At 39.0% G+C, this 27,926-nt stretch overlaps 1 long non-coding RNA gene across 1 annotated transcript; it reads right to left on the bottom strand.

Annotated features, from left to right (window-relative positions):
• Window positions 1–1,555: 1,555 nt before the first annotated feature.
• Window positions 1,556–18,618, bottom strand: LOC109195467 (uncharacterized). The gene is made up of 5 exons (XR_002057065.2): window positions 17,967–18,618; window positions 7,917–7,999; window positions 6,569–7,754; window positions 1,791–1,939; window positions 1,556–1,609 (listed from the first exon to the last, which is right to left on the bottom strand). It is a non-coding gene; the product is annotated as an uncharacterized LOC109195467 (long non-coding RNA).
• Window positions 18,619–27,926: the final 9,308 nt, after the last annotated feature.

A 27,926-nucleotide genomic window follows, 5' to 3' on the forward strand; every position in this document is an offset into this window, starting at 1 on the left:
AAAGCATAAAATTAAGCATTCAGCACTTCACCTGCTTCTAGCACTGCACTCAGCAATGCAACAACCTAACTACACCTGTGTGAGTGACTCACTCTAACCCAGTGGCTTTGTTGTCAGAAGTGGGTCTGACCAGGTGTGAGAGAAAAGCTGCAGCAACAACAAAAAGATGAAAGTTGTAGTGGTAGTCAGCTGAGGCTGAGCCGAGACCAAAGGAGTTACTGGAAGTAAAAAGAGGCCATAACTGTCCAGGCACTGGATTGTTTCGGATATTATCTTCTTCTTCTTTCGACTGCTCCCTTTAGCAGTCTCCACAGTGGATCATTGTAGTCTAAGGAGCTTGGAAAGAAAAACTTCTGGACTTCTTTAAGTTTCTTCAAGATGTTTCACCTCTCATCTGAGAATCTTCAGTTCTAAGAGTAATTAGTGGAGAGTCACAGATTTTTAAGCCTTATTGGGAGTGTCCCTAAGAGGGTCATGGACCCCCTATTGATCCTCTGCCTCATCACACGAGCCAAAGTGTGAAAACGTGTATGGATCACAATCAGCCATTTTCACCCATTGTGAAAACTTGCCCCGCACTATCATGTGACTTACTGAGATTAAATGACTCAAGATGTGAGTGGGCGTTAAGGCACCTGGGAAGGGATCTCAAAACTGGTTAATAGATGGCCCTTACACATGGATCTCCATCTCACCATATTCTCAGCATCCTCTTCTTATCATGTCATTACTAATCCTCTTCACATCCTCCTTAACTACATTCATAAACCTCCTCTGAGGTCTTCCCTTTTTTCTCCTGCCTGCCAGCTCCATATTCAACATCCCTTGGCCAACATTTGTCCACTTCTCCATGTCCAAACCATCTCGGCCATGCTTTACTAACTTTGTCTTCAAACTTCTCCACCTGATGTTACAGCTGGCTCATATGTCCGCAACACAAGGAGGAATATAAGAGCTTTTTACTCTCTGATAAATGTCATTTATTAACAAAAGGAAGAAAACATTTAACCAAAAAGAATAGCGATCAAGCACAAAGGCTGGGCAGCAAAAGTGAGGTCAACAGAGAGGGGCAGGGCTAAGGAGGAGGCCACATCCCCTATACTTCACACATGTCTTGAGTCTATCATCAGAGGGTGACCCCTGTGAACTCAGGAACAGATCACAACCAACTAGAGAGTCATCCATAACAGTGAACTGTAGACCTTGACATGTGTCTCCACCCACTCCACCCTGCCTGCAATCTCTTCTTCACCTCTCTTGTGTGCTGTCCATTGCCTTGGATGGTTGACTCTTCTACCTTCACTATTTCTGCTACTGCAAACATCATAGTCCACGGAGACTCCCACCTAACCTCATCTGTCAGCCGTCCATCACCATCGGAAACAAGAAGGGGTTCAGAGCTGATCCCTGATGTAATCCTACCCCCACCTTGAACCCATCTATCACTCCTACAACACACACCTCACCACCATCTCATTGTGTTTCTGAGATTTCTATTTACAGATTGCAAAATAAAAATCTTTTCTTAATGGTGTTATAAAAAACCAAACTAAGGGCCAAAATTTCAAGATTTCAAGTACATGTACAGCTGGAGATTGTAGATATACTTCTTTAAGTTCAGGGGATGCAGACATGTTGAACAGATAGAGAGAAAGACAAAAACAATGTCCCTCCTTTAACAGAAACCTATCATAGACCATTCACATTAGTTTATACAAATGCTGCGAAGGTATTAAAAATCAAAAAGTATTCAGTGTCACTCCGAGCTGAGAAAGTTGCAAAGGAAAGACCTCGACTGAAGTGGCTTCAAGGAAAGTCAGATTGTCCTTGAGTGCACCTGCCAAAGTCCAGACTTAAACCTTCAAGAAGAAATGTGGAGAGACCAGAAGATGTCAGTTCACAGATGGTTCCTGTGTAATCTGACAAAGCTTGACAGGATCTGCCAGGAAAAAAGGGACAAAGTGCCAGAATCCAGTTATGCAAAGCTTTAAGAGACTTATCAAAGAAGACTCAAAGTTGTAATTGTTGCCAAACTGCAAATCACCAAAATAAGGCGAAGAATACTTTTGTGGATGTTTTAAATTTCTGCAGTCAGTTCTCTTTAAATCAGTTACAAAAGTTTGAAAAAGCACTTCTGATTATGGAATTATGGTTTATTGGCTCTAATAATCAAAATGTTACTTTCAAAAATTTCATCTATAACTTGATACAGCTTTTAAAAAGTGCATCTAATTAGAAGTTAACTATTACTCTCACCTGCAGCTCTGAAGCCTGAGCTTTTGGCTCATAGCGATTACTTGTACATACGGTGACTTTATTATTTGTAGCTTTGTTTTGCTTGTATTCTGTCACATTTTGTTTATATATTGAACATGCATGCATGCTTATATTAACTATGGCATTAGAGAAAAGTCACAATATCACCAAAGTCAGTGAGGACTCTTCCTCTGAGACTACAAATGTCTGCTAAGACAACTTGTTCAGAAGTTTTTGAGATGCATAATCTAAATTCACCATTGCTCAGCACACTGCTACTACTGCAGCTTCCTCTCAACCCTACAATAACCTCCTCATCTTTCCTTTGAGCACTCCCTCCAAAAGCTGAACCCTTTCCACCCACTCTCCAATCTAAGTGATGTTTAATTCAAATCTGAAATTGCAGCACTTCGTGGTTTTTAATTTCACATGGTTAGCCTTTTCTGTAAGCCTTTTCTTTTTTTTCTTCTTTATTTTAGATCACAGCAGCGGTCGACACATTTTTACACATTAAGTAATTATGAAATAATGACTTTGCCCTGCAGTAAACAGAAACATGCCTCTGGCTTCCTCTAGGCAGACAGCAGGTCTGGGATATGTTACCATCCTCCGTCTGTTCTCCGGGGCTGCAGAATCAGTTTCGCTTTGCAGCAAAGTGAAACTGATTCTGAGCAAAAAAAAGACTTTGGTCTGCAACTAAAGTTCTAAAAATGCATTGAATAAAGATTAAAGCGATCTTCTGCTCAGAATACTTTTTTCTTGGTGTACATATGAACGTTAACTGACTTTTAAATTCAGCCAGCTTGTCTTTTATCAGAGTGCATCCTGTTTGCTCAGACAGTGAAGCTGGAGTTTAGCCAAGGACATCCGTCCGCTCCAACAAGCTGAAGTCGCAGTACAAGTCTAACTCCCACAGGACAAAAACATCCCCTGTTGTTGTTCTTATTGCTGCAAGTGTGAAATGACCTTGGACTTTCAGTGCACGGAGAATTGGAAACAAAGCTTTTTTAATGCTTGCTGTCAACATTCAGGTGTAGCAAAGACTCCTCAGAGAGCCCGACATCCAACGTCTTTTTCAGCTTTAACTTTTGAGCTGCAGGTGTGGTGTTTAGTACTTGGGTGAAGCAGCTGCTCCATTAGCTGCCAATCATGCTCCCTAACGACACCATTATCTGGTTAGCAGATAATGGGAGGCAGGTGATAGTTAATAATGGTGTCAGCTCTGTCTCTGTCCATGGTGCTGAAGTGTCTCAGAAATCTGCTTAGACTCACAACCCCCAGAGTATGTGAAAGTGACAATGGCACAATTAAACTATATTAAACTATATGCAGTTTCATTCTGGGAATTTACATAGAGTATAAGTTTGGAATGAAATCAAAAAAAGGAAAGCATGCAAAAACATACACAGAAGACCATTTTCTAGTATAATACTATAAAGTTTAGGTATTTTACAAAAAAAGACTATGGAAGGGGGGTTCAAGCTGTTGCCTTTGTAACATCCAGCAGTGTGTTGTCCCTTATTTGTTGAATAGGGATGAATCTTAAACTCTTTAGTGTCCTGTTCACTCTACTGTTGTACAGTTTCAATTATTAGCAATGCCCATATGTAGCTCCCCAAGTCACTGCGTGCTGGACACAAATATTTAAATGCTCAAAAAGATGAATACTGCTAAATTTTCCAATTTATTCAAAACGATTTGGCCCAGGTCAGTCAACAGATTAATCTTCTGGCCCACCATACTTTCCATGACACAACCTTTCGACACCATGTTTTATCACATCCCTTTATGGCCAGGGCCTTTGGAATTATTTTATCCTGGCTTCACCTTCATCCATTTGCCTTGCATAACTACCACCTATTACTGCCTGCATCCTAGACTCATACTTTTTGTGCTACAAAAATCACAACTTTTATTATATAACTATTACATAAATGTATTACCATTATATTTGATGCCACCCACATATTAATAATACCACAGCCTGGGATCGAACCACTAACCTTCCAGTTAGTGCTCTACCCTGTTTCCAGAAATCTCCTGAGTTAGCCGTACATGCACTGTAGTTGACCTTTGACCTTAATACAGTTAGAAACAGCATTCTAAGAACTGCTAGGGGGAAATTATAAGCTTTCTGGTCTTCTTTTTTTATTTGTTTGGTGTCTTTGTGTCTAGTTGACAAATGTAAGCCCTAAACCTTTAAACCCTTCCTTTTAACACTTTGTTTGGTCTCTACCCATGTGAGAAATGTGTCTCTTCAATGGCTTTTATTCACCAGTTGGCCCCTGATAGTGTCTGTCTGACATTTGATACTGAGCAGGTTGTATTTTAGGGCTTTTACTCTAAAAGCAGCTGCCTGCTGGGGCAGCAATACGACATGAGCAAAAACTGTTGCGTTTCCACACAGCTGAAACGTGGGGAGGAGCGGATTTAGGTAATAATTACGCCTGTAGGTGACTTCACACAACATCGTTACACTGTCATTTTATAGGGTATTGTAAAAAATATTTATTAAAGGCACTTTAAAAAGTCACCATCTCAAGAATCCTTACAGGTTCAACCCTCAAAAGCTGCGAACCTGAAATCACGAATACTTGTCAATAAACACCTGCTGAGCATGTTCAGCACGCTCTCACTTTGATTGCCCAGAGTGAGTGTGACTGTAGAGTGAGATAAAAACTGTAAAACTGATTTACTTGAGGATCAGAGAGAGTTTATTAGTTGCCATTAATTATCCTAAATTACACTCTTAATGAGCTCATATTATTTTAGCCTCTACACTGCAGGAGTGGCAGCTTTGATCCAATCAGCCTTTACTCACAATAATGCTAATAGTCGCTCTGTGTTGGATAATAAGAGCCTTCTGTCTGTCCTCTGAAGTGATTCACCGACTTTCCCCGGCTGAGAAGTTTCTAAGCTTCTCCACGTGGGGTCTAAAATCTGCACATTTATGTTTGTGTGGATGTATTCCTGCAGAAAATGAGGAGTGGCTCTGCAACACATGGAGCATATCTTTATTCAGATTAGTATTGTACATGGATGCCTTTTGAGTTTCTTGAGAGTTTTGGAGGCAACATCAAATTGATACACTATTACTGTAAAGACACAAAATGGTAAAAGGAAAAAAAAAATCTCATTAAACATCGAGCCTTCTCCTTTAGAGCCTGAGGCAACTTTTAGGCATCTACCTCAGCCTCATTTTGGATCTCATTTCTTCTTCTTAAATCTGAATGTTGTTTTTAGTTTAATTTGTATTTTAAATGCTTGCTTATACATAATGTAAACCACATAAAACTGCCTTTGGGTAAGTAATGTGTGATTCATTCTTTCCATGTATTTGTGTATAGACTAATTCTCTGTTTTGTCTCATTGAGCTGCATCAACTTTAAATACTGAGGGCAAATCCTCTTAGATCGTATTTCTGAAAACTTTATTTCATTGTGTAATTAGGAGCCTTTGAATTCTCTTTGGTCCTTTGGAGTAATTATAAGTATTCATCTGGAAATGGCTTAACGCCACCAAGTCATCAAAGTACATGGTCCTCTGCACAACGCCTGAGTAAACCGAACTTATTTGGTCAGGAGGATTTTCCTTTAAAACCACTGATTAAAGCATGTTGGATTAAAGAAATGACTGAAGAGGAGACTCTGAGGATGCTGTGGTTCACTGTTCAGTGTGAATTAAATACAGGTTAATTAACTTTCTGTCATTAACGTTTTCAATTTGTTTGAGCTAGGTTTATTATGCACATCAGCGCATGCAAGTCCCTCAATTTGAACGTTTGGCCTTGCCTCCATATACTACATATGTACATGTAGTAAGACCAAGAGAAACACCTTCTACATTCGTAAATGCAACAATGGCAGAAAGCAGCCTGAAGCACTTAGCTGGAGCTGGCCTTTCTGATTTTCCCTCAACCAGAGAAACCAAATTCTTTAGCTAAAAAGACCTTTGACAAAGACATGTACCAGCAACGGGAGCATTTCCAAGTCAACTCTGGTTATGGCTTTGTGTGTTTTGGTCAGGTTGTCAATGTTCTCCAGTGTGACAAAGTGGAGGAGCAGTTGTAAAGCTCTCCATTTGTCCCATATGTGTTTACTTTATTTTGCACATTGTACACATTATTCTGTTTCTATGTATTTGCTATGATTTGCTATTTGTCAAGTAACATTGCTTCACTCACTATCCCGGGTTTGTTTGTGTAAGCATTCTGTTGCCGGCAAATCAAACATTCTGCAAATTAAGACAAATACTAAGTTATGTTTATTTATATTTTATTATGTTACAGATTAAGTCATTTGTTCATACTTACTTTGTTTGTCTTTTCAGTTTTCATGAGGGTCAGGTGTGGGGAAACACCCGCCTGGCATTTCCTCATTTTAAAATCCTGATGATGTCACACATGACATCAGCAGGTCAAACTAAGTGGAGGGGTTTCTTTTTCCATAGAGATGCTTCCTTTTCTTTGTGAAGGCTTAAAGGAATTTGTTGAATGTTTTTCCTTTTGTTAATAATGCCATTTAGTTGTGTAAATGTGCATATTAGACGTGTGTAGAGGTTTTGTGTTTTTAAATCATTTGTGTAGAGTTTTACATCCCTCAGTTGAGTGAGTGGTACTGGCTGGGCAATTGGAGGGAAATTGATGGCCCTATTTAAAGCCAGTCTCTAGCAGATGCAAGAGAGAGGAGAGGTGAGCTGTGTCACCAGAGCCATGTTATGTTGAGTTTTGTTAATTGAATTGATTTGGGGGGAAGTTTTGTTAAGTTACATTATATTAAGTTCACTGTAAATAAATTGCTCACCTTGGAAATCTGAAATGCCTGCCTAGTCTGCTTCCCTACCACCTTCCTTGACGTTCGTGTCTGACTACTTCACATCCAGTAGTTCAGAATGCTTTCAATAGCCAACCTGTTCTTATCTTGGGGCACTTCTTTCATAAGACGCACTGGCTGTGGCTGTGGTTAAACGGTTGGAGGTTGCAGGTTTGTTATCTTGGAGACCACAGTCTCTATCCTGTCGAGACCTTTGTGTTTTTTTACTTTGTTTTGCTTTTTTACAACTTGCTCACGTTACGGGTCCCAAAACTGGTTGTATCACAGTAAAATTTCCTCTTATTATAAAGACTCATAAAAACTAAATGAATGCACAAATGATCCCTTTCCCGGTGTTTTCACTTGCTGTACGTCAATGACAGGTTTTACTCGTCTTCAGTTTCAAACTGTATGAATTAAATGATCATTGACATCAATTCAGGTGTGTCAAAACTTCAAGGTATCATGGCTTCAGTCACACAGAACAATTCAGCCAGTTTGAAATTATTTATCTCACTCATATACATAAATCACACCCTCGCAAACTGGAGATACTTTGGTAACCTATTACTTTTCTAATCAGAGATCATTAACCACATCACAAAAAGACTGTTTATGAATTTAGACATTACAAAGATCTGAATCACACGTAAAACCTTGGGCCTCAGCACCGGCACATTTCAAAGCCTAGAAAAAAAAAAAGCATTGTCATTAACACAGTGTTTCCCATTATGATGCCAAAACTAAAATAAAATAAACAATCATGTCCATAAAAATGAAACTGAAATAGCGGTGCTAAGAGTTTAGCATGCAGTGATAGGTTTTTGTGTAGTTTCATAGTGTACTAACCTGAAAACACAGGTGAAACCGAAGACATGAACCAATTATGTTGCTTCCCAAATCTCCTCTGAGGGGAGGGCGGGGTCCTTCACCTTAGGAAGTCCAGGTGCAACACTTTAGAGTACATTGGTTCCACTTGGTTGGCTCCACTCAAGATTTGCATCATGAATTAAAAAATGTACCTTCTGTTGTCACTACAGGTATAATTGGCACTTCCCTTTAATAACTTAAAAATACACTTTTTCACTACATGCATGTTTTACTAATGTTAAACAACCTATACAACATAATTATTTGTCCACATTTTGACACATTTGGGAGCCAAACGTGTAGCTTTATTAGCAGATTATGGTTATGGTTGTTATGGTCTGAGTCCATAAACATACTGCCCATGGTTGACACTGGGATAAGAAACCATCAACGTTGCATCCACCTTAGATTTCAACCATGTGAACTTTAAGGATTTTTTGTTTCGTGTATATATTTCATTTATTGTATCACCTAAAATGTTCCAGAACAACACTGTAAGAATAAATACGGATTCATAAGCATTTCTAAATACAAATATATATATATATATATATATATATATATATATATATATATATATATATATATATATGTGTGTGTGTGTATATATATGTGTATATATATATATATATATATGTGTGTGTGTATATATATGTGTATATATATATATATATATATATATATATATATATGTTTGTAACATTTACATTTTGTAAACACAATGAAGGCAGGTCACTTTTTTGAAGACCAGATGGCCAAACTTTGAGGACTCTGCATGGGCTGAAACTGCCTCAGTAGTCCACTTTAAATGTCACATTGTTCTTCGTTGTATATGATACATTCTCTAATTAGGTCATAATGATGTCAGGCTCACCTTCACCTATGATCACTGTGTGGAGGCCAAAGGGACCACTTAAACTAAAATCATAACCGGTGACAAGGCAGCAGTCATCATTTTGTCTCTCTCTTGGCAAATTTCAGACGTGATTGTCGAGTTTAATGACACTTAAAAAAAAATAATGTTTGTTGGCAGAAAAATAAATGTGTTTTCATTGCCATGCCTTCTTAGATTCCAAAAATATACAAACACATACTTATTTCCAGTATATTTATGTAAGTAAGTATTTAAATCAAATATTGCAGAAGTAACGATAGTGATGGAAAATATCCATGCACACAACATTGATGCAATATGCAAATACTCATTTTAAATTAAAACAGGAAAATTATTCAATAAGTAAACATACAAAGACATTTTAGTTTTTCTAACTTTTTAAAATTAATTAAACTTTTTGATCAAATATTATTATTTGGAGCTCTGGACTCGTGAATCTGTGGACAGCTGCTATATAAAAAATGATTTAAAACTGCAGTTCTGAAAGATGAACTTCATTTGTTATAAAAAAGCAGATAGTGCTTTATCAAACAGTCCCCACACAGAGAGAACTGACTGAATAATTCATGAAATTACTGCTGTTGTACCACATGTGTGAATGTTGTAATGGAAAATCTGTGTTTCAACTCATCTAACCTCAGCGCACTATTGGTATGTAACTGTAACATTCATGTACAAAGAAAGAGTGCAAGAAGATGGAAAAACAAGTAACGGAAAGCTTTGTTCAAGGTCATGACACAGTTCATTATCAAGCTGGTGCCTACATGATGGTGAGAGTTTAACTCCCAACCGCTGAGTGGACAAAGATTGCATCCACATAATGGGTATAAAGAGGCTGCTATTTGTCAATGCTTGTACGGATATTGTTCATGCTGTATTGATCCCATTGCAAAGGTTTCTTTCAATAAATCTCAGAAAATCAGTTTGGTTTCGATGCTTAGTGTATTTTTCCACAACAATCGTGGGGAGGAGGATGGGATTTCTCAAGTGATTTCTTCTCTGCTTTCATGTTGATTCAGGAAAACCTGCAGGTAGACCCATTGAGTCTGAAAGAGTGCTTACCTACAAGCAAATTATTGAAGAGACAAGTGCCTGACAACTGAGAGCAGATAGATTCACAGCTGAAATCCGGATTTATAAAGAGCCCTGAATGGAGAGCAGCTGAGACCAACGTGAATTTCTGATTGTATTGTATATTTTTAGGGACACATTATTAGATTCGAGGAATTTGAAATAATTCGGTTTTCACCATTCTGAGAAAAAGTCTGTGAGCACAGTTGGTTTGGACTGACAGCCAGAAGGCAAACGCAAATCAACACTGTTAACTGGAGCTGATCGCCACCGGCAGACACAAATTAACACAGTTAGTTTAGACTGATCGCCACAGGCAGTCGCAGGTTAACGGCATTGTGGGTTACATAAGTGACGACTTACTGAGTCTGAATTCACAAATACACATTGGTTGCCAGTGAGAATACTAGAAATTTGGTCTCTGAGATTAAATGTCATTACCAGCAGGAACTAATATGAGGAGGGCAAGTCCAAAACAGAAAGCCGGTTAAAATTAATAATCTAAAAAAGTCAAAATGTCCAATTTATTTGAAATACATAGCAGCCTTAAAATGTGTGAATAAATGAACTTATGTTTCCAAAAAAGTGTGTATTTCTGTATTTATGAGAGAAATGCACGTGAAAAGAAAAAGAAAGTAAGAACCAGGGTAAGAAAGTGTTGACAGGCAGGGATGAAAAGTGATACTAATCGAATGTCTCAGTGTGTCAAAAGCAGATAGAACAACATCCTCCATGAGCACAGAGGCCAGAGCAAAGTGCCTAACACTATCAAAATCACCAGACCTATATCCAGGGCCCGTATTGGCTAAATATTACAAAGCTTCACCTCCACCCCACTCTGACCCTGAAAAAAATGCTTCAACATCAAGGATCCTCCTCCAGCCTGCACAAGACGCTTCCAGTGAAACTGCATTGACATTAATAGCCCTTCCCGGACTAGGACTGTGTCTACTTGTGTGGAATAGGAAAATGAGACAGACATGGACTATTTAAACTGTCTGAAAATAGAGTCAAAGCATGGATGAGCAGATGCCTCTCAAATCACCAAACTTGGAAGTTCAACTTCAAGAAAGGGCAGTGAAAGGGGCGTCCAGACTTGGAAAATAACAGACAAAACTGAAGCAAAACTCCCCATGGCACAGCTGACAATGTATATGTCACAAACATTAACTACTACTGCAGAATGTGAGAGAGGAAGACAGCAGGACAGGTGAAGGGAGAAGTGAACATGGAGGGACAATGAAGGAAGGCTGTTTTTAGTTTAGGGACACAGAACACTGAGTAATGATTGTCCTGAAAAAGCAGAAAGCTGAGGCTGTGTGTCTCAGGGCGGAGGTTGGGAAGAGGTAAAAGGTAAAAGAACAAGACACACAGACAGAGAGGGGATAAACCAGCCTACTCACACACACACACACACACACACACACACACACACACACACACACACACACACACACACACACACACACACACACACACAGGCAATGAAGGCCATTTTGACAAAACACGCACACACCACCCTGGCTGTTGTCTGCGATTCATCTTTAATGCCTCGTGGGTGACACAGAGCCTCACTCTGCCGTCACTTAGTCGAGGCTTGGCACGCTCTTATTGGAGGAGGGTGCTTTTTCACCCTCACTCTTTTGTTCCAACGCAGCTGTAGGTTGAAAGGACAGAGCACGTCGTAACCTTTTTGTCTCCCTCAGTGTCAACTTGGAAACTTGTTTTTCCTCTTGTAATGGCTGGCATGAATCTAAGTGATGTGACCTTTGATCTTAACCTCTGTCTTAGTTGTTAGTAGTAGCTGGCATTGTCACTCACTAGTTGCATTACATCATATATAGCATACAACTCTTGAGCAATGTGCACATGATGTTGTATAAAAAAACCTTAATAACTCCAATAAGGTTTGTTTTGTTTTTTTCCTACAGGGAGCAACACAAGTTTTAATTACAAAACTGGCAAATTTTACAAAGTTGATGACAAAACATTCTGGAAAATGCTTGTAACACATCAAACGGATATAGAGCAACATCAGAATTCACATCTTTCCAGGTAATCTGCCTTCCTCCTGTAGTCCAAAGACATACATCGGATTAGGTTAATTGATTTAAAGGTGTGAATGTGAGTTTGAATGATCATCTGTCACTTTGTGTTATGCCATTGCTGAGGGAAATATCCAGCTTATACGCATGCACACAGTTATTAGAGTTTTTCTCCTGAAATAGCTAAAAATGAGAAGAAGTTCAATGACTTGTTATAGTTATTATAGTTTCATATATAATAAATACATTTTAATTTTTTTCTACCTCTTCTATCTCCTCAGTGTTGATGAGTGACTGCTGGGCAAACTGTCAAAAAAGTTTTTGACGTGGCTACAGACAGCAGAGAAACACAAACAGAAGTCCTGCGAAGTTCATCGAGTGGAGAAGCTGCTCCACAGTCAGTGGTTTCATTTCCACTGGGACCATTCAAAGTGAGAGGCTGTGCACTCTCAGCACTGCCAGCTGCAGCAGATAAGAGCGTCCAGCGAGCTGCATGTGCATATGATGACACGGAGGTGTCGATGTTCGTCTCTGTCTGCTGCTTCTGTCTTCTCTTTACATGCTGCATCATTTTGCTGGTGCTGAGACAAAGAGTAAAAGCTACTGCTACCCAAAACAAACACCCTGTGCTGCCTGGTGGAGCCAACACTTTCTGTCTGACACCCCTCGATAGAATCCAGTGGAGACTGGACTCTTCCAAAGGTTTATCAGCAGTAAACAGCAGCACAATTACACCACAATCTACAATGAAAACGATTACTGGAAACAACTTCTGGAAATTTACATAACTCAGAGTGAAAGCCTGTCTCTCTCTTTCTACATCTCGGCTTTATATTTTTCTCTCTTGGAATCCTGCAGCTGTTCCCAGCTTCACAGTTAAAACCTGTTAACTTGCATTATTGTTCCTGTTACTTTCATCACGGTAACTCACACTGAAGTGATTTCCAGGACTCTTGATTTTCTTTGTTGCAGGTTCTAGTCAAGCAATGATTATTGGCGCAAACATGAAGACACATTTTTCTTTCCTTCCAAAGAAGCTCAACACACACAAACATCTCCTGTCCCTGTCACCACACCTCCTCTCTCCTCACAGGCAACAGGTTTCACACTGGCACTCTCATTACCATATTTTTCGGACCATAAGGTGCACCAGATTATAAGGCGCATTAAGCGAAACAAAACAGTCAAATGAGTCAAACTTTACTCAACTCATTCTTCTTGCTTCCTCCACTTCCGTACCATTGATTCATAAACGTTGAATTCTCTAGCAGCTGCTCTAATCCCATGCTGTTACAGTATATTAATGACTAACCTCGTATTGTGGATGGATTATCTCAGTTGTTCTTCTGACTGAAGTTTGGTCCGTTTACAGCATCCTGCCATGCGATTGCATTTGTCCCTAACCATCGGGAACCCTCGTGTCAACTTTTATCAAGTGGAAAAAAGTTAGCGTTCAGCTGTTTAGTTTTCTATCTTCATTTATGTTGGACGTGATAGCAGAGCTGTACGTTTGAATTTTTTCAGAAATCTCTCAGTCAGAACATGCTATATCATGTTTAGGTGGAAACTAGCGAGCTAACTTCCTGCTAACTTCTAACTCTGTTAAATTTAATACATTCTGTTTTCATGGATGCCTGGATGTTAAACTTAATTGTTACACCTGGTAAAGCAGCAACGCTGATCATTTTATTAAAGATGAAAGATTTTAGACAGTTTTTAACTCTCAGTGATTCTGCAGTGTTCGTTTGACTTAGGGACCTGAAGCGGACGGAGTTTTGGACCCAGATTACTCAGCGAGGCTCCTGGCTACAGTAGCCGTAATGCTCCGACAATTCATCAAGTGGTGCAGCTTCATAGCTCACCAAAGTCGTACTAAAACATTTTTTGACAGATTTTTGAGCGCTGTGTAGCACATAAAATCGGTTCAAGGTCAGTAAGCACAACCAGAATTCATACATAAGGCGCACTGCCGATTTTTCAGAAAATTTAAAAGGATTTTAAGTGCACCCTATAGTGCGGAAAAAATGGTAGTTAAATTTATCAAATGTCCTTTCTTCAATTTCACTAAGTCTGAGGTCCTCAGAAATTACAGTAAAGAGAAAAGTGACAGAGAGGGCAGCTATTATGCAAATGACTCGAGAAATCAAAGCATGTGATGTTTTCCACTGGAACTTGTCAACATCAAATGACTGGAGAAGTGGAACTTGTTGAAAGTAATCAGGCATAGCAGCGAAGCTCAAAGCTGACACGGTGGACAAACCTAACTGAGCATGTAAAATCGCAACACGGCATTCGTCCTGCTTTTGTGCAACAGTTTCCCTGTGGAGCAGGAAGCTCACAGATCTAAACAAGCATGCTGTGTTCACAGATGTTGCCACAATCCACAAGTTTTAGTAAAGAATAAATTCAAATGGAGGGTTATCTGCTCCCAGTGTCTTAAAAAAATAACAACAAAAAGAAAACAGCCCATTCAGCCTTGAAGCAAGTTTCAGGATGTGTTTTTCCTTGTGCTATTTTATGCACAGAATATCTAAATTTACTGCAAAGAGTGTGCAGGAGTTGTGTAGCAACAAATCCCTGAGCTTAGTCTGACACATTATGCAAATTTTGCTCCATTATTTGCCTCCATTCGCCCTTGATGGAGACAGCTGCACCCTCAGGCAAGCTGAAGAAATGCTAGCACTGATCTGATATTGTGCCTTCTATTACTGATCTGTGTTTCAACGCTACATTTATGAGCTCTGTCATCCAAAACTACAAAATAGCTTGGTACTAGAGATGCTCTCATTGATAGTTTCTGGGGTTTCTATCAGTGTTTAAACTGTAGCTTGATTTTTTTTTTCCTTTTATGTCAAGTTATTGCACAAAAGGTGCAGAATACCACAGAGTGTCAACAGTGAACATCTTTTAACCCACAGGGTGACCTAGGATGTGTCAGTGACTTCCATCTGTCCTTTCTCCAGTGACAGGCACTGATTTTTACAGAGCAACTGTTTGTTAAGCGACAAAAAGAAGTCGGATCCTACAGCTTTCAATGGAATTGGAGTCAAGCAGAGTCAAACCTGCTTTCAGAGACAATAGCCAAGTGCGACCACAAGATGGCACTAATTTACAGAATTCTGTTTGAGATCCAAAGAGAGGGAATACTTTAACTTTTGTAATGTTGAGTTGATGTTTTAATTGCTAAAATTTTAGATTTCACTGGACAAGCACTGGAATGCCGCTACCTGAATGTGATATTGTTCCGATAGTGGCTCCAGTAAGAGCATTTTATGCTCATATTGGACCTCAGATCCTTCAGGCTGTCAGGCTCCTCTCCTGTGAACCAGCTCTTAGTTTTGTGATCAGCATACAGAGCACACATTACTTCAGATTAGGCTTCAAGTTTCCTTTTTTAATAATCCTTGCAGTAAGCTCTATAACATTTATATACCACTATTGCATCATGTTACACTGAAGTCATGTTTTGCAAAGCAGTTTTAGCCATTATTTAACAGCATAACATTGGGATTGTGACTATTTTTCTTTTTGGCTAAGTTTTTGATAGTGATTTTGATTGGGTGAAGACGTGTGTAAAGCATTCATATTTTTGCTAGTTGATTGAACTGTACAAACACACAATGGTAATTCTAGTTAATCTGTTGGTCCCAACCAGTTCCAGGATCACTACAGACCTGTCTCTCTTTTTGGTCTGTCTAACAAGATATTTCTTTGTCATAACCACATTTTCTGCTGTGTTTACCAGTTCATTACTGACTGTCAGTCTGCTGTTTGGAGATGAGCAGGTCATGTGCAATTTCTTCTTCTTTTTTTTCTTTGGTTTGTTTTTGTTCGTTTTTTTTTTTTAAGTGAAAAATTAACTGGACATCAATCCAAAAAACCTAAAGTGCAGAGAAACAAAGATGGTGTATGTAAAGCTGCAGTATCTATATAAGACACCTAGGTTACATGATAGGTGATTATTTATGATACAATACAAACTCTGTTTTAATTTGTGTGATTTATTCATCTGTCATCTAATTCTGAATAATGAAAGGCAGGAGTATCAGTGTGTATCTGAAATGAGAGAACAGGTGGTGTGCTTGTGGATTTAAGCATCAGGTGTAAAAACTTGAGACTGATGTCTCTTTATTTTCTGTGTATTAGATTACTCAACAGAAACAAGCCAGAGAAAGACAAAGGCAATAAAAACAAATAAATGTATAAATAAGATCAGGCAACTTAATCACTAGGCCATCACTCTCTGTCATTTTGTCAAAGCCAGTGATGCTGCAAATTTACACACACAATCTGGCATCTGTGCCAGGTTACGCTGTTAGTGAGATGGATCTGTCACTCCCCAGTCTTCTTTTTTTTGAAAGGGTTACTGACACAAAAGGATGTTTGTTTGCTTTTTTAAATCGAATACCAGTGAAGGCAAAAGTAAAAAGCAATTAGGGAAAAAGCAAAACACAAACATATCATGGTGCTGGATGCATCCAGCCTACCTCCTCCTACCTTACCCATTTCTCCTCCTCATTGGTGCAAAAAAGACAAGCGATTAAAGGTACAGTAAGTATTTTTTGTAATAGATAAACAAATATACTTATAAATATACACTGATTAGTATCCAATAATTTTTTCCAACAAACTGATAGATTCTCAAAAACATTGAATTAATACATTAAAAACATTTCCAGTTAGTTGAAGCTGCCATATTGCCCCACCATCTTGAATATAGTGGCCAAAATGGACATCGTCATTTCACCTAGTCCCATTTTATATATGTGACTAGAGACCGGCCACATATGTAGTACGACTAGTACTCCTCCTCCACCAGAGCACTTTCTCTTCCCTCTTTTCTATCTCATCATCACCTTAAGCCTCATCTCCTGCACAGAAGTCAGGGCTCTAACACAAAAAAGTGCATAAACATGCTTTCCTTATATTTATTCATTTATTGTTGTAATTACTTGTTTTCTGCAGACTAAACATGCGACCATCCCATCTCCAGCCTATAACCAACAGCTGGTTATAGACTGACATTATGCCAGCTAATGCTTGAGCATCCTAAAAATCACACTTTCCCTCTGAGAAACAGTTTTATTAGATTCTCACATCATCTGAGAGTTAAGTATCCAACAGTGTTAGATCTGCTTCAAAGGAAGTTTCACTGGCTAACAGCAGTGCTACAGACAGAAAAGTTCAGGATATCCTCAACGACTCACCTCAGGATCAATATCACTGGATAGAAGTGAGTTTCACTGACTCTCGTTTCAGGCTCCTTTTACAAAGCTTTACTGTCTCCTCCACAATAAATACAGATGGACATCAACTGAGATAAATGGCAGGCTGACAGTCTACACTCACAGGATTCTTTGAATTGGGAGAGGTAAATAAACAAACAAAACAAAAACAGAATATAGTTGACTCCATTGTGCAATTTACTGACAGCCAGAAGTGGTATTTTACACTCTTTAACTTTAATACTACAGAAAATCATTAATCTTGCAATTTAACACACGAGGCTGTAAAATAAACATTTTAATTAATGTTAATTATTTTAATGCAGAGTGCACTCTTGGTGCTGTATTTCTACGGTGACAGCTGCATATTAGAGCTCTGAAACTTTAAATTGAATACATTTAAACATTAAATGGTAGTTTCCGTAGCCTATTCAAGGAGACGTGGAAATCATTTTAGTTTGCTGCAGATTGAAGTGAAATCAATTCATTTACTGATTGAAAAGGTATTCCTGGTGTCAGTTCAGTGTTCCAGTAGCTACAAAAAGAGACTTAGCAGCAGATTGTAATCAATTGTAACAACAATTTTATATTTTCTGCATCACCACATGAACAGATTAGATGCACGTTCCAGTGATAATACTTGCACTGCTATAACTTTACAAGTTTGTGACGCTGAAAGCTCTGACTCTAAGCTCAACGTAGAACACTAACCCATTAATCTTGCTTCAAAGTAAACCACTCAGGTGCGAGACCTGCCTGGAATAGTCCCTGATTGACATCCTGGCCAACTCACCTGTATGCTGTTATCTCATTGCAAGAACCAGCCCATTCATCCAGACCTCGCCATAAATGGACATCTAGTGCTGTGGTGAAACTTGCCCATTCTTGCCAGCCATACTCGCCTGTCTTCCCACTCTCTACCATGGTCTCTCTTCTTTCAGCTTTCACCTTTCACTTTTGGTTTAAATAAATACCTTAAATGTGTGTCTGCATCTGAGTCTGCTACATACAGTATACAGGATAAGAAGCACAGTCTTGACTGCCCCCCCCAAACATCCAATTTTGGATTTGATTGTTCTCTCGCTCAGCGCTGTGGATCAAGGAACCCAAGCCTAAGGGCAATTTGTGTGTAATGGGGAGATGCACAAGGCATTTTACAAAACTGCATTATATTACACTCAAGGAGGTAAAGGTTTTACTCTAATATTGAGAATACTGCTGAGAAAAACTGCCTCTGAATTGCTACATGTGAGAACTTTTCCTAACATTTTCCAGAGCTTGTGTGTGATAACAGTTCACAGCTGGATCCTTTTAAATTCATGCCACTCTACTGAAGGGTCATGTTGTGTAGCTGATTATTTAATTCAAAGAATCAGTGTAAATTCATCTAAAGGTGGTTAAATGTTACAAAAGGGAAAATGTTTTCTTAGTTTTAAAAGGAAAGATTTAAGGTGAAGGAGTTAATAGACGTTCCTGACTTTTTTTTTTTCTGTGATTAAACTGCTCGAAGCCCTCTATTCCTGGAAGCAAATCCTTCTGAAAACAAAAGTTACTACCAAGAGCATTGACACACACACAAATGGTAATTCCGCTAATGAATCAGAGGTCACCGGATTTCACGGTGAAATAAGTTCAGTTAGCAAAGATGGGAGAGCGGAGCTACGCTGAGCATTAAATTTCCATTCATTAACGAGTGAATTGAGACCATGAATTTCAAACACTCTGGGTCACTTTAGTCAGGGTCAATTTAGTTTTCATTAATCCCTTCAGAAAATGAATATTCAAACAGGCAAACTGCATTCAAGTTAAATACCTCTAATATCAAGTTCTTTGTGAGAATAAGCGAAGCACAGCAGACCTGTCAACCTGGCCCAGCTTCCCTGTGAAACATTTAGCATTTTTAGACTTTATTGTATTCAGCAGAATTGCAGTTCTTGTATGTATTTTTCACAGACAGTGGGCCAACCCATTCCTGTGATGACTGGCATTCTTCAAAATCATCCTTACTTCCAAAAATGCCCATTCTGCTTTAAAAGATAAAAGCATTATTCTCTTTTGGTAAGAAAACTATACCTGTCAGCTGTAAACACTTGCAGGACATTTAGGGATACTTAAGTAAATTTTGATCTCCTGAATCATCAGAACTGGTGGAGGAGTCAACCAACTCCTTTTGAAATTGACTCGTAGCTAATGTGAAATGTGTAGGCAGGAAGTCAGCTGAGACAGAACATCTGAGAAAGGAACATTTCTTTATTAAACATCCAATGCACATGTACAATGACCCAGTTAGAGTGAGCTGAAAACCAACAATCAATCAGAAGGTTACATTTCCTTCAGCTTTCAGTCAGTTTATCGTGGTTTTGAGTTCCTATTTAAAATCATTTTTTGTTTATTTTGTACTTTCAAGTCACTTAGCACTACTGTGAATTTGACTTCCTGTTGTTACCGCTCCCACCCTCATTTGTTCCACCAGTGTTGAATTATTCTCGCATGTGTTCAATTATCCAGGCGCTATTCTGGCTCCTGTGTTGTTTCTGTCACCTGCCACATTGTCTTGTTACCTAATGCAGTCAAGCCTTGCAGCCATTCTCCTCGTTTACTTTCCCTGGTTATAGTACATGTATACTTCTTGTATAATTTGTGATCCTCTCTGTGAATAGTAACACAATTTTGGATTAATTAACTGAATGGCTGTGCAGTTAGTTGAGCAACAAACTGGCAGAAGAAAATAAAATTTTTCCTCAATCAGTCTGAGACAATTTAAGCAGAGATTTCTGTGATTTTATTAACAGATATTTTCTCTTTCACTTTGAGTCAATCATAAATATTCAGTCCCTGTAATATTCTGGATATTTATAATTGAGCTATTTGTATCTATTAGAGTTATTTCTTATATTTTGTAACTTTGTAATATTGTATTATTGAATGTAGTTCAGCCTGTTACTGTTCTTATTGTCTTGGAGCAACTGTAACCACATAATTTCCTTAGGGATTAATGGGCAAAGTGTGGTCCCCTTTTACCACCCTGTTACAAGAGAAAGGGTATAAAGTATAAGCAACAATCAATTAATAATCTTCAGTAAACTCATTAAAAGAGCTGCAAAGGTACTTACCTAAACTCTAAAAGATTATATGTAAACGTGTGCTACAGTGAAGTGTTTTCCTCTTGGAGAAAAGGACCACAGAGCTGTCAATAAACTGCAATCACTGGAAGATTTAAAAATAAAAGCCATGCTGGTGCTTGGTCTTAAGCACAGCTTGGTATTCAGAGCCTTAATAAGTAACACCAGTTCCCCTATCGAGACATGAGCCTTCTTCTTCAAACCGGCACAGATTTCATGAGAAAGAAGTCAGTTCAATTCAGTTTTATTTCTACAGCACCAGTTCACAAAATCTAGGTAATTTCTGAATAGCTTGTGGCCATGTATTAAGTTGTTAAATGGGAGGGACTGAAAGCAATCAGCTCAACATGTCAGACAGCAGGGAGCTTATTGAAATTTAGCAACATCTTTTTAAACTTAGAAAGGAGCCATCCCAACACTGGCACTTTGTCTCGGCTTATAAGCAGCTGGGTCAGCTCACCCCATCCACATTTTTTGAGAAGGTCACTTTGTTCTTTAACAATTTTTTTTGTTATAGAAAGACGGCTGTAGTGATAGATGTAGCGGTTCCGAATCACAGCAACATCAGGAAGAAGGAACACAAGAAGCTTGAGAAGTACCAAGGGCTCAGAGAAGAGCTCAAGAAAATGTGGAGGGTGGAGGGTGAAGGTAACAGTGGTCCCAGTGGTAATCGGAGCACTAGGTGCAGTGACTCCCAAACTAGGCGAGTGGCTCCAGCAGAACCCAGGAACAACATCGGAGATCTCTGTCCAGAAGAGCGCAGTCCTAGGAACAGCAAAGATACTGCGCAGGACCCTCAAGTTCCCAGGCCTCTGGTAGAGGACCAGAGCTTGAAGGATAGACTTCAAGCTCTGGTATATATATATATATATATATATATATATATATATATATAATCGGAGCACTAGGTGCGATTACCACGTATATATACACATGTGTGTGTGTGTGTGTGTGTGTGTGTGTGTGTGTGTGTGTGTGTGTGTGTGTGTGTGTATATAATGTGTATAATCCCAATGGGGGGCCTTTTTTTGAGTTTAGCTCAACTGGGAATCAGTTTGTTTTGTTTTTCTTACTGTTCAGAATATCTTAGTTGGTAATTATAATTAAAATTATAATTACCAATTATACACTGCAAACATCTGAATTTGACATTTGAAGTTGCTGGCTGGCATTAATATGAAGTTTTAACTGTGGGATCTTATTCATCATTAGCTTACCTCACAGATGTAAATGCCACAAAAGAGCTCCATAAACACAGAAAAGAGCCCACATGACAGATTTATGCTGCGCAGCCTCCTCACACCCCCCACAGTGCAGTGGAAGTAGTTAAAGCCACCCTGTGCCCTGTGCAGACAGATCTAAGCATCAGATTCTCAGTTTTTCATTTGATGTGGCTTCTGGATGAGTGAGCCACACGGCGACATGCAGAGAGTTGATATGCAGCTCACTCTGAGGAGGATAATCATCATGCAGATCTGGCTGCAGAAATCCGCAAAGAAGCCTGTTGGGCTCTAAGAGTGTGGTTTTTTTTAATGATTAAGGAGAGTGTGATTACCATGCAGACCTAGTAACCAGAGTCAGAGAAGAGGTCGTGTGGCTGTGGGGCAGCTCCTGTGTGGGTGAGAACATATCCACAGCCCTGAGAAGTCTGTGTTTCCTGTCCACTATTAAAATTATATGTGCGCTCCTCTGTTTGAAGATTTCTGCACTCAGCCGCTTAATGAAAACCAAACAAACGTGGAAATATTTCTATTAAAGTTGAGCAGACTGACAGACGGCCAGCTTCATTAGAAGAAACTATTAGCATTCATAAAAGAGGAGACGTTAATAATGACTTTGTGCAAGTCAGTGGAGCTGAAGACTGAACCTTCATGGTTGGAGGAATCAGAGGTAATGACATGAAGGAAATACCTGCCAGAGATCTACCAATATGACCCTTTTTAGCTGTCAACAAATCGTTGGGGGACTCTTTAATTTCTCACAAATATTTAAATCTAATCAAGTGTGTGATTCCAAAAATGTATTTTTTCTTTATTTCATTTCCAACTGCAACTAGTGAGACAAAGAAACGTGTTATTCACACTGCAGGGTGTTCTTTTCCTTAAATGTAGTTTAAAGTTGACCTACAGTATGTGTGTTTTTCTTTTTTTATGTAATATGTGCTGTCAAAGTGTTGAAAGCTCATTGTAGACATGGCTGGTGCTCCAAATAATAAGGTTGGCCAATGTAATTATTTCCTGTGAGCTTCAGACTCTTCAAACACTAAATTTAAACACGTGTCACTGGAATCCTTAACATTTAAAACCTACTCAACAGAAACTTACATGTCAGTTCAAAAATTAGCTTCTAATTGTAATACTGATTTTAAGGGATTTAATCCTACAATTATAATATTGTTTTGTTTGTTATTTTTAGATTCAGTAAGTAAATTATTTACCAATGTGAGGTTTATTTCAGTTTATTTCTGTTTCTGTTAATAAATACATACTCTATATATTTTCCACCAATTTGTGTTTTTACAGTGATGTGGAAAAAGTATTTGGCCCTGTCTTGAATTTTGTATTTGTTATGCTTATATGTTTCAGACAAATTAGAATATTATGCAGAGATAACATGCAGTTTTTTAAATGATGATTTCGTTTACTAAAGGCACAATGCTATCCAAACCTACCTGACCCTGTGTGAAAGAGTCATTGCCCTCTAAACCTTATAACTGGTTGTGTTACTCTTCTCTTACTTCTCTTTCTCTTACTCTTGTCAATCTTCTTTGTAGTATTGTTTTAATTCAGTCACACTGGAGGGCTTTCAAGCATGAACAGCCTGTATAAGTTCATGCCACAGCATCTCAGTTGGATTTTAATCCAGACTTAGGTTGCAAGAAACACTTAGAAACACTCAGTTTCAGGGTGTGAACTGAGGGCCAGAAGCAGACTTCACAGTTCCATCAAATATGGCAAGTCGTCCATGAAGCAGCAAAGGAGTCCCAGGCCATCACACTACCACCACCATGTTTGACTGTTCGTAAGATATCCTTTTAATTAAATGCTGTGTAAGATTTATGCTAGATGTAAAAGGACTTCATCAAGCTGTTTATGTAATAATAGATGAGGCATTGCGTTGGAGGCATGTCTGCAGGCCACCACTGTTCCAAGAATTTGGAGAGACAAGGAATCACTTACATTCACATCCAAATAATTAAACTGACAAAACAAGACTTTATTTTTGGTGTTTGCTAAAGGAGAGTGTGGAAATAATTCACAATGTTTTTAAATTATTTGCAAAGAGGCAAAACCGTCTTATCAGAGCTCACACAAATTATTTTTCCGAATGATATGCACCATCTTGTTCGGAAATTGCACCATTCTTGCTAAAATGGTAATGAGTTGTTTACACAAATATGAAAAGCAATTTCAGAACTCCTGCACTGATGAATGCAACAATTTTCTTATAAATCCTTGTATCTTATTCTGCCTCTTCCTTCCTCAGCACCTCCTGCACCCTAAATCCCTTTCTTAGCCAGGAATATTTGATCACCTGTAGCTGAAGGATTATTTTCGAAGTGATTTCTTTCCTCTGATTTTATCAAGATAAAACTGAGGTCATCTGTGTTACGTTATGGTTATTGTTCCTTTTGTGGCAATTTTTACATTGATAATAGCAAAAAGACATCACAGGTAGAGCAAGGGGTAAAAATCCCCCAAATCATAAAGCCGTCTTTATGTGGAAGATTAAACGGTAGCAAGTCTTCTAATCACATGATCATATCAGTTTTTTACTTCCTACAGTCTGAAACCACCAATGTAAGTGTTCCACTTCAAAAGAGCAGTGAAGTCATCATTCAGAGATATGCTGGGAGGTTAAAACACATACCAGGAGACTAGAGATTTACTCATATTTTGGGTATATTTTTTAAGTCTGTTTTCAAGCTGATCAGGAAGTACAGTGAGGTGGTTAGCACTGTGTCCCTGTGCTTGAATTCACCATCTGGCCGGAGCCTTTCTGTGTGGAGTTTGGATGTTCTCCCCGTGTCTACGCAGGTTCTCTCCAGATACTCCAGCTTCCTCTCTCTGTCTAAAGACATACAGTTAGTGGGCTAGGTTAACTGGTCATTATAAATTGCTCATGTGTCATTCAGGCGTGAATATGAGTGTGAATGGTTGTCTATCTCTCTGTGTTAGCCTTAACAAACTGGCAACCCATCCAGGATGTACCCAGCCTATTGCTCTATGGAAGTTGGAATAGGCTCCAGTGACCCTGAACTACATGACTGTAAGAAAACTGATGGATAAGTGGATCTTAGAATGCTCCATTTTAAGGGTTACAAGGAAAATAATTAACAGAAGAACACCAGAACACAATCTGATCTTGATATTGTCCAAAGTTACCCTTTGTTAAATTTACCACAAAATAGGAAGCTATGCAAGTGTACATACATTTACATGCATCCATTTCCTTCCACTTACCCAGTTCCGTGTCACTGGGACTTGGAGCTTATCCCAGCTGTCTCAGGGCAAGAGGCAAAGTAAAAACTGCCAACATGTTACAGGGCTAAGATAGACAGACACCCAGTCACTCTTTAGAATCACAGCTTAACCTAGCCAGGAAATAACCCACACAAGCAATGGGAAAGCATTCAAAATCCACACAGAATGACCTGGATTTAAACCCAGGACCATCATCCACCTTGCTACTACAGACACATAGACATATATTGACTAATGGAAATACAATATTTGGCTTAAATAAAAATTAAGTCAGTGTGGAAGTGCCACAAATTGGGGATTCATACTAAAGGATTTAACACATTCTCTTTACAAGCAAAAGCACCCCAGTTCAGTTCTGGGAGGCTGCTAAATAAAAAATACAGCACTACCCCTCTGTGGTGACCCTTTGCGAATGAGGAAGCAGCCAAAAGTAGCTTAGAAGTGTCACAAATTGCATTTCCTCTAATGGCCACTTGACACTGACTCTCCAGTGCACTGCTGCTACAGAAGGTTTCATTCTCTATAGCTACGTTCTCCTGTTTATGTCTGCTGTATGCAGGTTTATTTTATCAATTGATTTTTGAAACCTGTTTATATTTTGTTAAAGCTGTAAGATTTTTTAATACACTTATCTGAACAATAGCTTGGCTTAGCCCGTCAAAAACACCTGTGTACTAGAGTCAAATTCCAGAGCTTATTTGTATATTATGCTATTCAGCAGGCGTCTGTGTCTGCCCCTTTATAATCCTAAAATTCAGAAATTGTTTGATTGTCTGATACTTATTTTTTTAGTTTTAGTTTTTTGGAGGGCAAGCCAAAACACACTTTAGAATATACATATGCTGTTATGATGAATGAAACAACCAGTGGCTATACTATGATTCTCAGGGCCCTCTTGAGATTGTGGACACCGAGTTGAAATGGTGACATTTTGTTTTTGACACAGCCATTGTAAGTGCTGGGTCTATCTGTCACCCTTTCACGTCTCATGTTTTGTGTAAACCACCTGGCCAGGGTTTTGGCTGTGCATACACCATCCTCTGCGAGAATAACAATTGCCCCGGGGCTAGAATCCGGTGTCTATTGTCCTGATGTTGTGGACGGCAGCTCAGCCCGTGTTTATCATTTTCTATGCAGCGAGCGACCGAGCAGATATTAGCTTGGCCTTATCAGCAGGCACCACAAAGAGCTGAGGGTGAAGTGGAGCGGATGCTGAGAGGGGAAACAAAGCTCCTCGGGGAGGCGGCTAATGATTGTCCCCGTTGACAGAGCCTGACACTGGGCCTGGGGCGCAGCCACAACAGCCTCTCTGCGGAGGAACCGCCAGCAACAGCTACTGTGTAATTTCAATGTTAGCAGCAAAATCTCATCAAGAAAATCCCGGGTACATAAAATCTGTGACATCAGAATGATTAATTATAATTCAGGGTGGAAGCAGCTGGTTGGTTGGAAAACAAGACTAATAACTACAAGGTCACTGGATCAGATTGAATGGGGGAGCTATGAGATGCAGACATGAATGATTACCACTGCTTCAAATGCTATCTATTGAATGGACTGAAGTGAGTTTGAATATGTGCAGTTTTTCTCTGAGGTTGCAGTGAAATACCTGAAAACGTCCTTCCTCTTTGTTTGGGGTTTTTTATCAGTTTTCCTTGAACTCAATAAAGTCAAGGAAATATGAGCAGGAGCATTCAGAAGGACTTTGGAAAAGAGAACCAAACATCACTTTCAGAAGGCTCCTTAATAATACAGTATCAGATGTTGCTGCTATGGGTCTATTGTAGGGAAACTACACTGGCCTGAAGATGACCTACCAAAAGTTCATCCTAGATTATTTGCACCATCTGTTATTACTGTGATGTTTTATGCTGGCTGAACCAACATGCACAACCTGTTGAAAAACATCCTTTTATTACCAAAGGATGGAACCGGTAATGGTTCCTGAACACTAATAACACCTAATGTACCAAATAAGGGCATAAGCAATGCAAACTGACTGACTGACCGACTCACTTTGCTATATTAAGCATTTTTCTAAACCCTCAAACTAAAAAACAACATTATAACAGGATAAAATAGATAGAATAAATAAATTACTAAATAAAATAGAGCTGCAGTTCACCTGTGGGTTTAGCAAACTTTTTAAAACATATCAGCAGGTTATTGTTTAGTATGGTCATAAAAGCAATAATTTACACTATCCAGTCACCCCTTTGTGGACATCACAGTGAATTGTGTGATCATTATTTCCTTTCCTTATTTAAAAGATGATACATCATTTCTTAAAGTGCATTTCTTTAACATTTGGAGAATTTGACCAGCTCTTATTTTCCTTCCTTTCCTGGGTCCTGTCACTGTGTTAGGAACCTTCCAAAGCTAAATTAACTATCCAGTCACCACCATCCAGTCCTGCTTTTGTTTCCTGTATTTCACACCAGATATCTTCAGTCTTCCCAATCACCTGTCTGCACACAAGCACCTAATAGGTTGCCAGTCCTCCCAGTCAGCTTAGCTGGATCCCCCCCAGCTCCCCACTTGGCTTCCTCTGTGCATATTCTGCTAGTACATCCTTCCCAACTGGCTGGGTTTTCTGTGAGTGTTATGCCATTATGTTCCAGCATGTTTATGTCTATATCCAAGTGTTTGGGGCATATTTTGAATATATGAACTCATTATTTGGTTGCTTCTCGTATTTTTCCCTGCCATGGAGGTTATATGATTAGTTTGGTTTGACTGTTTGCGAGATTACAGAAAGCTGGGTCAGTCATCAAAGCAAAGAAAGCTGCTCAGTCCCTAATAAACCGTCTCCTTCCTCAAGAAGCAGTTTTAAGGGGGTTAAACCCACAGGGTCGGCATTCTATAGAGGTCTGGAGAGAAGTCAAAAAGGGATTAAAATCAGACAGCAGGTAACAATGACACAGTAATTATATTCATTTATGACTATCTTGAATGATAAAGAAAATAATCAAAGCTAACCCTGTCAATGGTAACATTATGAAGCTGGCACTGTGCCTTGTCCCGTCATCCCAGCCTGTACCTGGGGCCAACACACTAACTCCCCTGACTGATCTATTATAAATAATTGTGGCAGCATGATTATTCTGAGCATTACAGATTTTATCACACGACTCTGCTTTTTTTTTC

The sequence above is a fragment of the Oreochromis niloticus genome, linkage group LG18 (assembly GCF_001858045.2).
Source record: "Oreochromis niloticus isolate F11D_XX linkage group LG18, O_niloticus_UMD_NMBU, whole genome shotgun sequence".
In the NCBI taxonomy this organism is placed as follows: Eukaryota; Metazoa; Chordata; class Actinopteri; order Cichliformes; family Cichlidae; genus Oreochromis; species Oreochromis niloticus.